Source organism: Lathyrus oleraceus, chromosome 4 (assembly GCF_024323335.1).
Source record: "Lathyrus oleraceus cultivar Zhongwan6 chromosome 4, CAAS_Psat_ZW6_1.0, whole genome shotgun sequence".
NCBI lineage: Eukaryota > Viridiplantae > Streptophyta > Magnoliopsida > Fabales > Fabaceae > Lathyrus > Lathyrus oleraceus.
Genome location: NC_066582.1, coordinates 128,623,825 through 128,633,659, shown reverse-complemented (window position 1 = coordinate 128,633,659; position 9,835 = coordinate 128,623,825).

Below are 9,835 nucleotides of genomic sequence, written 5' to 3'. Positions count from 1 at the left end.
ATGGTGAGGAATTAGTGAGTGAACCATGGTGGGTTTGTTGTTGATGTTTGCATGCTAGATGATTAGTGTGCATAGTCTAGCCTTCGGGGCTGTAGCTAATTCCCATGGTGAGGAATTGGTGAGTGAGTCATTAGATCTCAAATGAGTGGGACTAGTGAGCTTAGTAGCCGTATCTGGATTTGATCGGTGAGCTTGAACTGTATGTTCAAGAATAGTCGGTACCGCATGTGTGGAGTCTCATTTCATAATGAATGTATGGCATATAATATGAATGGATGTATTCCAGTATTATATGTGTGTTATGTGTTGTGTTGTTGATGTTGAGTATGGTTGAGATTATACATATGCTATATGTTACTGTTGAATATGATGTTTGAACGGATATTGCCGTTGCTGAGTGCGTAGTTTGATTAGGGTGAATTGATGTGTTATTTACTTAGCATTACATGTTGTTCTATAATGCTTATTATATTGATTGAGGAACTCACCCTTACATCTATTTTTCAGGTAACGAGCAGTGAGTTGAGTAGAAGCTAGTGCTATGGAGTCTAGTGTCGTCCTTAGTGGGTCATGCTCTGGTAGATGTAACATCGGGAGGGAATGTTTGACTATGTTTTGATTTAGTTGTTGATTCAACTTTACATGTAATGTAGTACATGATTTGAATGTCGATGTTTTGTACCCGCTGCGAATTATGCAAAAGAGTCTTATTTTGATTTAATAAATGAGCATGACAGGATATTTTGATAATTGTTGTGAAATGATTGTGTGACACCCTTCGGGGCATAATTACTCTGATTGATATGTTATTATTTTAATTAAATATTTTGGGGTATTTAGAAGGGTGTTACATTAGTGGTATCAGAGCATAGTCGGTCGAGTCGAGTCGTAATTATTCTGTTCCCCCGTACGGTATAGGTGTTGTGTAACCTATCAGTACTCATTATTTTAGTTTGTTTGGGTTTTCAGAATAGAGATGGCTGGAAGAGGTAGAGATGATGCTGCAATTGCTGAGGCTCTGGGTATGCTAGCTGGAGTACTTGGAGGAAATCCGAATGTTGTGGGAATGGGAGCTGCTCGTCAACTGAGTGAGTTCCAGAAGAACAATCCTCCAATGTTTAAGGGAGCATACGATCCAGATGGCGCTCAGAAGTGGTTGAAGGAGATCGAGAGAATCTTCCGAGTAACTGAGTGTGCCGATAACCAGAAGGTCAGGTTCGGTACGCATATGCTGTCAGAGGAAGCTGATGATTGGTGGGTTGCTACCCGCACTGAGTTGGAATCTGCTGGAAATGCTGAGATCACTTGGGCTGTGTTCAGAGAGAGATTCCTGAGGAAGTACTTTCCAGAGGATGTCAGAGGAAAGAAAGAGATAGAGTTCCTAGAATTGAAGCAGGGTAACCGGTCTGTTACTGAGTATGCTGCTAAGTTCACAGAGCTGTCAAAGTATTATACTCCCTATAGTGAGGCCACTGGGGAATTTTCCAAATGTGTGAAGTTTGAGAACGGGTTGCGTCCCGAGATCAAGCAGGCGATTGGATATCAGCGGATCAGGGTGTTTTCTGATTTGGTTGACTGTTGCAGGATTTTCGAACAGGATTCCAAGGCTAGAGCAGAGAGCTATCAGCAAAGGGTTGATAGGAAAGGTAAGAATCAGATTGATCGTGGAAAACCGTATGCAGCTGGCAAAGGTTTCCAGCGGCAGAGTGGGATGAAGAGGCCTAGTGGGGGAGACTCTAGTGCCCCTGGTAAGTGTTATAGATGTGGTCGGGCTGGACATCGTGTTCATGAGTGTACCAGTGCTGAGATGAAGTGTTTCAAGTGTGGAAAAGGTGGTCATTTGGCTGCAGAGTGTCGGTTGAAGACTGTGACTTGTTTCAACTGTGGAGAAGTGGGTCATATCAGTCCACAGTGTCCTAAGCCGAAGAAAGAGAATCAGTCAGGAGGCAAGGTCTTTGCTTTATCGGGTTCTGAGACTTCTGCAGATGATCGTTTGATCCGAGGTACGTGTTATATTAATGGCTTTCCTCTTGTAGCTATTATTGACACCGGTGCTACTCATTCCTTTATATCTTTGGATTGTGCTGTGAAACTTAAGTTAGAGATATCTAAGATGCTTGGAAGTATGGTGATTGATACTCCTGCGAAGGGTTCAGTGACTACTACTTCAGTTTGTTTGAGTTGTCCTTTGAGTATTTTTGGTAGAGACTTTGGGATAGACCTTGTGTGTCTTCCACTAGTGCAGATTGATGTTATCCTGGGTATGAATTGGTTGGTGTTTAACCGAGTTTCTATCAACTGTTTTGATAAGACTGTGATATTCCCTGAGATTGAAGAAGGAAAGGATTTGTTTCTATCAGCGAGGCAGGTGAATGAGGAAGTAGCAGATGGGGCAGAGTTGTTTATGCTGTTAGCGACTTTGGAAGCTAAAGATAAACTGGTGATTTGTGATCTGGCTGTGGTGTGTGATTTTCCTGATGTGTTTCCTGAAGAAGTGAATGAATTGCCGCCAGAGCGTGAAGTTGAGTTCTCGATTGATTTGGTACCTGGTACTAGACCGATATCGATGGCTCCGTACCGTATGTCTGCTGTTGAGTTAGCTGAATTGAAGAGTCAGCTGGAAGATCTGTTGGATAAGAAATTTATTCGTCCGAGTGTGTCACCGTGGGGTGCACCAGTGTTGTTGGTTAAGAAGAAAGAAGGTACTATGAGGTTGTGTGTGGACTACAGGCAACTGAACAAAGTGACGATCAAGAATCGGTATCCTTTGCCGAGGATTGATGATTTGATGGATCAATTGGTTGGTGCGAGTGTGTTCAGCAAAATAGATTTGAGATCTGGGTATCATCAGATACGTGTGAAAACTGAAGATATTCAGAAGACTGCTTTCAGAACAAGGTATGGACATTATGAGTATTCTGTAATGCCTTTTGGTGTGACTAATGCGCCTGGAGTATTTATGGAGTATATGAATAGGATTTTCCATCCGTACCTAGATAAGTTTGTTGTGGTGTTTATTGATGATATTTTGGTGTATTCGAAATCTGAAGAAGAGCATGCTGAGCATTTGAGAGTGGTTTTAGAAGTTCTACGAGAAAAGAAGTTATTTGCTAAACTCTCTAAATGTGAATTTTGGTTAGGAGAGGTTAGTTTTCTTGGTCATGTGATTTCAAGAGGTGGTGTTGCTGTTGATCCTTCTAAGATAGAAGCGGTATCTAAGTGGGAAGCTCCGAAGTCTGTTGCTGAGATTCGAAGTTTTCTTGGATTGGCTGGTTATTATAGGAAGTTCATTGAGGGATTTTCTATGTTGGCGTTACCATTGACGATGTTGACTAGAAAGGGGCAAGCGTTTGTTTGGGATTCGAAATGTGAATAAGGTTTCCAAGAGTTAAAAAGAAGGTTGACTACTGCTCCTATCCTGATATTACCGAGTTCGTCGGAACTATTCGAGGTTTATTGTGATGCTTCATTGTTGGGTTTAGGTGGTGTGTTGATGCAGAATAAGCAGGTTATAGCTTATGCTTCGAGACAGCTAAGGGTTCATGAGAGGAACTATCCGACGCACGATTTAGAGTTGGCAGCTGTGGTGTTTGTTCTGAAGTTGTGGAGGCACTATTTGTATGGGTCAAGATTTGAGGTTTTCAGTGACCATAAGAGTTTAAAGTATTTGTTTGATCAGAAAGAGCTGAATATGAGACAGAGGAGATGGTTAGAATTTCTGAAGGATTATGACTTTGGTTTGAATTACCATCCGGGTAAAGCAAATGTAGTGGCTGATGCATTGAGTAGGAAATCATTGCATATGTCTATGTTAATGGTTAAAGAATTGGATTTAATTGAGCAGTTTAGAGATTTGAGTTTGGTGTGTGAAAGTACTCACAATAGTGTTAAATTGGGAATGTTGAAGTTAACGAGTAATATTTTGGAAGAGATCAGAGAGGGTCAGAAATCCGATATGCTTTTGGTTGATAAGTTGACTCTAGTGAATCAAGGTCAAGGTGGTGAATTCAGAGTTGATGAGAATGGTGTTTTGAGATTTGGTAATCGGGTGTGTATTCCGGATGTTACTGAGCTTAAGAAGAGCATTCTTGAAGAAGGACATCGTAGTGGTTTGAGTATTCATCCTGGAGCTACGAAGATGTATCATGATTTGAAAAAGTTATTTTGGTGGCCGGGAATGAAGAAAGAAATTGCGAGTTTTGTTTATTCCTGTTTGACTTGTCAGAAGTCAAAGATTGAGCATCAGAAGCCGTCTGGGCTAATGCAACCGTTGGCTATTCCAGAGTGGAAGTGGGATAGTATCAGTATGGATTTTGTTTCTGGTTTGCCGAGGACAAGTAAGAATTTTGAGGCTATATGGGTAATTGTTGATAGATTGACGAAGTCGGCTCATTTCATTCCGATCAGAATGGATTATCCGTTAGAGAGATTAGCCGAGTTGTACATTGAGAAGATCGTAAGTTTGCATGGTATTCCGTCGAGTATTGTTTCGGACAGAGATCCTAGATTTACATCGAAATTTTGGGAAGGTTTGCAGAGAGCTTTGGGAACTAAGCTGAGATTGAGTTCTGCATATCATCCGCAGACTGATGGTCAGACTGAGAGGACGATTCAGTCATTAGAGGAACTTTTGAGAGCTTGTGTTTTGGAAAAGGGAGGTGCTTGGGATTGTTATTTACCTTTGATTGAGTTTACCTACAACAATAGTTTTCATTCGAGCATTGGTATGGCACCGTTTGAAGCTTTGTATGGTAGGAGATGTCGGACACCGTTATGTTGGTATGAGTCCGGTGAGAGTGCTGTGGTTGGACCGGAGATTGTTCAACAGACTACAGAAAAGATTAAGATGATTCAGGAGAAGATGAGAATTGCTCAGAGTCGTCAGAAGAGTTATCATGATAAGAGGAGGAAGTCACTTGAGTTCCAAGAGGGAGATCATGTGTTTCTTCGTGTTACTCGATAACTGGTGTTGGTCGAGCCTTGAAGTCGAAGAAGTTGACACCTCGATTTATTGGTCCTTATCAGATTTTGGAGAGGATAGGAGAGGTAGCCTATCGTATCGCTTTACCGCCATCGCTTGCGAATTTGCATGAGGTTTTTCATGTGTCTCAGTTGAGGAGGTACATTCATGATCCGTCGCATGTAGTCCAAATAGATGATGTACAGGTGAGAGATAACCTGACTGTGGAAACATCACCTATGAGGATCAAGGATCGAGAATTGAAGCAGTTGCGGGGTAAAGAGATTGCCTTGGTGAAGGTAGCTTGGGGAGGACCAGCAGGTGGCAATGTGACTTGGGAACTTGAGAGCCAGATGAAGGAGTCTTATCCGGAGTTGTTCGCTTGAGGTATGTTTTCGAGGACGAAAACTCTTTTAGTGGGGGAGAGTTGTAACACCCCAATTAAAATAAGATAATTATTTAATTTAAATTAATATTTTATTTATTAATTTAATTTAATAATTGGAAGTTTGGATTATTATTATTATTTTGGAATAATCATTATTGGGTTTTATTATTGGAGTATATAAGTTGGAATAATAAAAAGTCCTAATTTTTTGGAAAAGGGTTTTCACGTGAAAAAGGAAAAGAGAAGCGGCTGAAAGAGAAAGGGCAAAGAGGCAGAGCAAGAGAAGAGGAAAAGCTTGAAGCTAACGGAATTTGCCGGATTGACTCAGGTAAGGGGGGTTTATCATCGATTAACGGGTATTATGGGATAGTATGTGATGGGTAGTGAGAAACCATTGAAATTGCCTCTGATTGAATGATATATGTGATGAACTTGTGACTTATTGATGAACGAATTTGGGTGATGATTGATGAGAAATTCGTAGGAATTAGAGGTAGAAAGGTTAACAATTTGTGAAATCGAAAATGTATGATTCGTGTTAGATGTTATGTGTAATATTGTGTGAAATTTGGACTGTGGAAGGGTAAATTGGATAGATCTCGTAGCGGAGAAAGCCATTGCAGATCTGAGAGTTCTGGTTTCTGGTCATACGCGTATGGCACTAGGCAATACGCGTATGAGATGGCTGGTACGCGTATGGCACTAGGCAATACGCGTATGGATGAGGAAGATGATGTTTTGAACGTGTTTTGGTCTCTGTTGGTACGCGTATGGGAATGTGATACGCGTAGCATACGCGTATGGGCGTGGGCATTACGCGTATGGATTTGGTCAGGCGTGGGCAATACGCGTATGGGCATAGGCAATACGCGTATGGGCAGAATTGTGATTTTTCTGTGCTGTTGTTGTGCAGTTTTTGGTTGTTTAGGCTGAGTGATGTACTTAGCTGATGTATGATGTAGCAGGGATCATTTCCCGTTGTTTTGAGTAGTATAGGTATTAGTAGAATGTGCTAATACTGTATTTGATTATGTGGCATGATGTGATATGCTTTTGGGATAAAATGTATTAATGATGTGTGATGATAAGCATGATGCTGTGAATGTATCAGTTATGTATGCATTTGTGAATAGACTGTTTTATGGCTTAGAGTGTGAGCTTATGTCTATTCTCGAATTGTTGCTGTTGTTGTTGCATTGCTAGGTGATTAACATGCTTATTCTAGCCTTTGGGGCTGTAGCTAATTCCCATGGTGAGGAATTAGTGAGTGAACCATGGTGGGTTTGTTGTTGATGTTTGCATGCTAGATGATTAGTGTGCATAGTCTAGCCTTCGGGGCTGTAGCTAATTCCCATGGTGAGGAATTGGTGAGTGAGTCATTAGATCTCAAATGAGTGGGACTAGTGAGCTTAGTAGCCGTATCTGGATTTGATCGGTGAGCTTGAACTGTATGTTCAAGAATAGTCGGTACCGCATGTGTGGAGTCTCATTTCATAATGAATGTATGGCATATAATATGAATGGATGTATTCCAGTATTATATGTGTGTTATGTGTTGTGTTGTTGATGTTGAGTATGGTTGAGATTATACATATGCTATATGTTACTGTTGAATATGATGTTTGAACGGATATTGCCGTTGCTGAGTGCGTAGTTTGATTAGGGTGAATTGATGTGTTATTTACTTAGCATTACATGTTGTTCTATAATGCTTATTATATTGATTGAGGAACTCACCCTTACATCTATTTTTCAGGTAACGAGCAGTGAGTTGAGTAGAAGCTAGTGCTATGGAGTCTAGTGTCGTCCTTAGTGGGTCATGCTCTGGTAGATGTAACATCGGGAGGGAATGTTTGACTATGTTTTGATTTAGTTGTTGATTCAACTTTACATGTAATGTAGTACATGATTTGAATGTCGATGTTTTGTACCCGCTGCGAATTATGCAAAAGAGTCTTATTTTGATTTAATAAATGAGCATGACAGGATATTTTGATAATTGTTGTGAAATGATTGTGTGACACCCTTCGGGGCAAAATTACTCTGATTGATATGTTATTATTTTAATTAAATATTTTGGGGTATTTAGAAGGGTGTTACATGCTACGTTTGACGCTCTCCTCTTTCATGACCTTCATGCAACACTCACTGAATACTTTCCTGGTCATTAACACCACACTCCATCTTTCACCTCTGGTTGCGAACGTAGAAGCCAACCTATAATAGGTCGATCTTACCAAGGCGTTTAACGCCATGAGTAAAGTACCCTTGTATTTGTTGTATAACCAAGTGCCATCAATTTGAATAATAGGTTTGCAAAATGTGAAGCCTTTGATGCACGAGAATTTGTTGTATAACCAAGTGCCATCAATTTGAGTAAAGTACCCTTGTATTTACTTGTATGAATCCTCCCAGTTGCCGAAAACTTGTTCAACAACCTTTGTCCTCGCAATCCAGGATTTCTTGTAAGATGGAGTATAATTATATATTGTTCTGATACGGGATATAATTATACTCACCTTCACGGATGGGTCTTTATTAACCAACGGCAGAATGTCTTGACATATCAACGTTGCGCTTAGTTTGCGGTGATCTTGTTTAACGTTAGTTTCAATGCAACTGTGAGGTGGGTATATTGAAGTGATCTCCCAAGAGTCGTTTTTCTTTTTGTAAGACGCAGCCAAACGAAACTTACAAGGCATGTTACGACATTCGATAACATACCTTCTAGAATCAGTGTGTTTCACTGTAAAATCAACAGAGTTGTTCATGTGGAATTTTTTGATAGCTAGAACACATTCTTCTTTGGTACGAAACATGTCTCCCAACTTTAATTCGCCTTCTGATCTCGGATACGGATTATAGAAAACACTGTTGGATGTTTCATCGTCGTGCAGATCCATATTTGTCATATGTTGAGGCGGATTGTAGACATGACTAGGAGGTATTGGTGGTGGTTGATCATCATCTTCAATGTCGTTGTTCAGCATGTGATCAACCTGTATCTCGGTCTCCTCTTCTTCTTCATCAACGACATCCACTTCTACTTCTGCTTCTGGGTTGACGTCATCTGACCATTGTGGATCAAATTCACTAGATTCATCCTGACTGGTTATTTGTGACTGCTGAGATGGTATACATGGTTGAAGAGTAATGTACAACTCAATACAATTGCAGCCTGAATGTTCATGACTAACAAACATGTATTCAACATCTTCATCGTCTCGTACCTTTAGGGGGAAAAACTTGCATTGACTATTCTAAAAAAATATTGGATTTTGATATGTGATCTTTGACACAATACCCGATCCTATACAGGATTGTATTCTTTTTTTCAAATACAAGAAGGTTGCATTTCTCTTGATCGTGAGTCTAATGGTATCAGTGTGTTAGCTGGAGATTTCGACAGATAGCTGAAGTTCTTTGGAAGTGTTATGTTTTGGAGAATAAATAAAAGATGGTTGTGTCGAAGTTGTTTAAATCTTTTCGTGGGTGAACAATTCTTTGTTTTCGAAGCCTGAGACTTAGAAGATTTTTGGATTTTCACAAAGCTCTCTTTGACATAGGCGTTCATAGAGTCGAAGCTTCAAGCGGGAAATATTTGAAATTTAAACAAAGCCGTTTCGTCAGGCCAACACGTGGAAACATCTAAGATATGCAACGCTTGAGAATGGCGAACGTGGCAGTCATATGTGTAGAGGTCGTTAGGGTCGAATTGCTATAAATAGGGGTCTTAGTTTTGGATTCAGGGGTGTTCAAACAGATATACAGAAATTCACAAAATATACTCGAAGTACCAGAGCGAGAGAAAAGAGTTTTACGCTGAAAATGTATGTATGAAGAATACCATAAGTTTCGTTCATGTTATCTATTTCATACCAATTATTTAAATTAAATTTATTCACTGCCTTTTATTCTGTCGAATTGCCCTTATTTTCAGTAGTTTATCATCACTTTTACTGTTGTATTTGCATTTCGCCAAGTCTTCAATTTTAGTACTTTCTCAAAACTTAAAGCATTTACTTCGAGTCATTTATCTTTACCCTTCCCAAGTATTTTCGTTATCTTTAAGAAACCTTTTACTACAAAGTTATCGTCATTTACGTTGTTCATAAAGTCATATGTTTCGTTTAGAATTGTTGTCAAAACACTTTTCGTTGTCCACAAATCAGAAACAAACTTAACCATGAGTCAAATCACCGTAATAACAGTTCTTGAGACACATGTCCTAGGATCAATCTAGTCGATCCTGTAAGTTACCAAAAATATATAAATTTGGAAGACTAGCGGTTGTTTATCAGAAATCACTGGTAAACAAATTGGCACGCCCAGTGGGACAGTGTCAAAAGAATTGTTGATTACAATAGTTTTTTTGTACAATTCGCAAAATTATTGTTATTCTTTTGGTTTTAAAATTAGTGTTGTATGATCCTTAGAAGTGGAAGGATAGCCAACAATTCACAATCTATAACCAACAGAAAAAACGC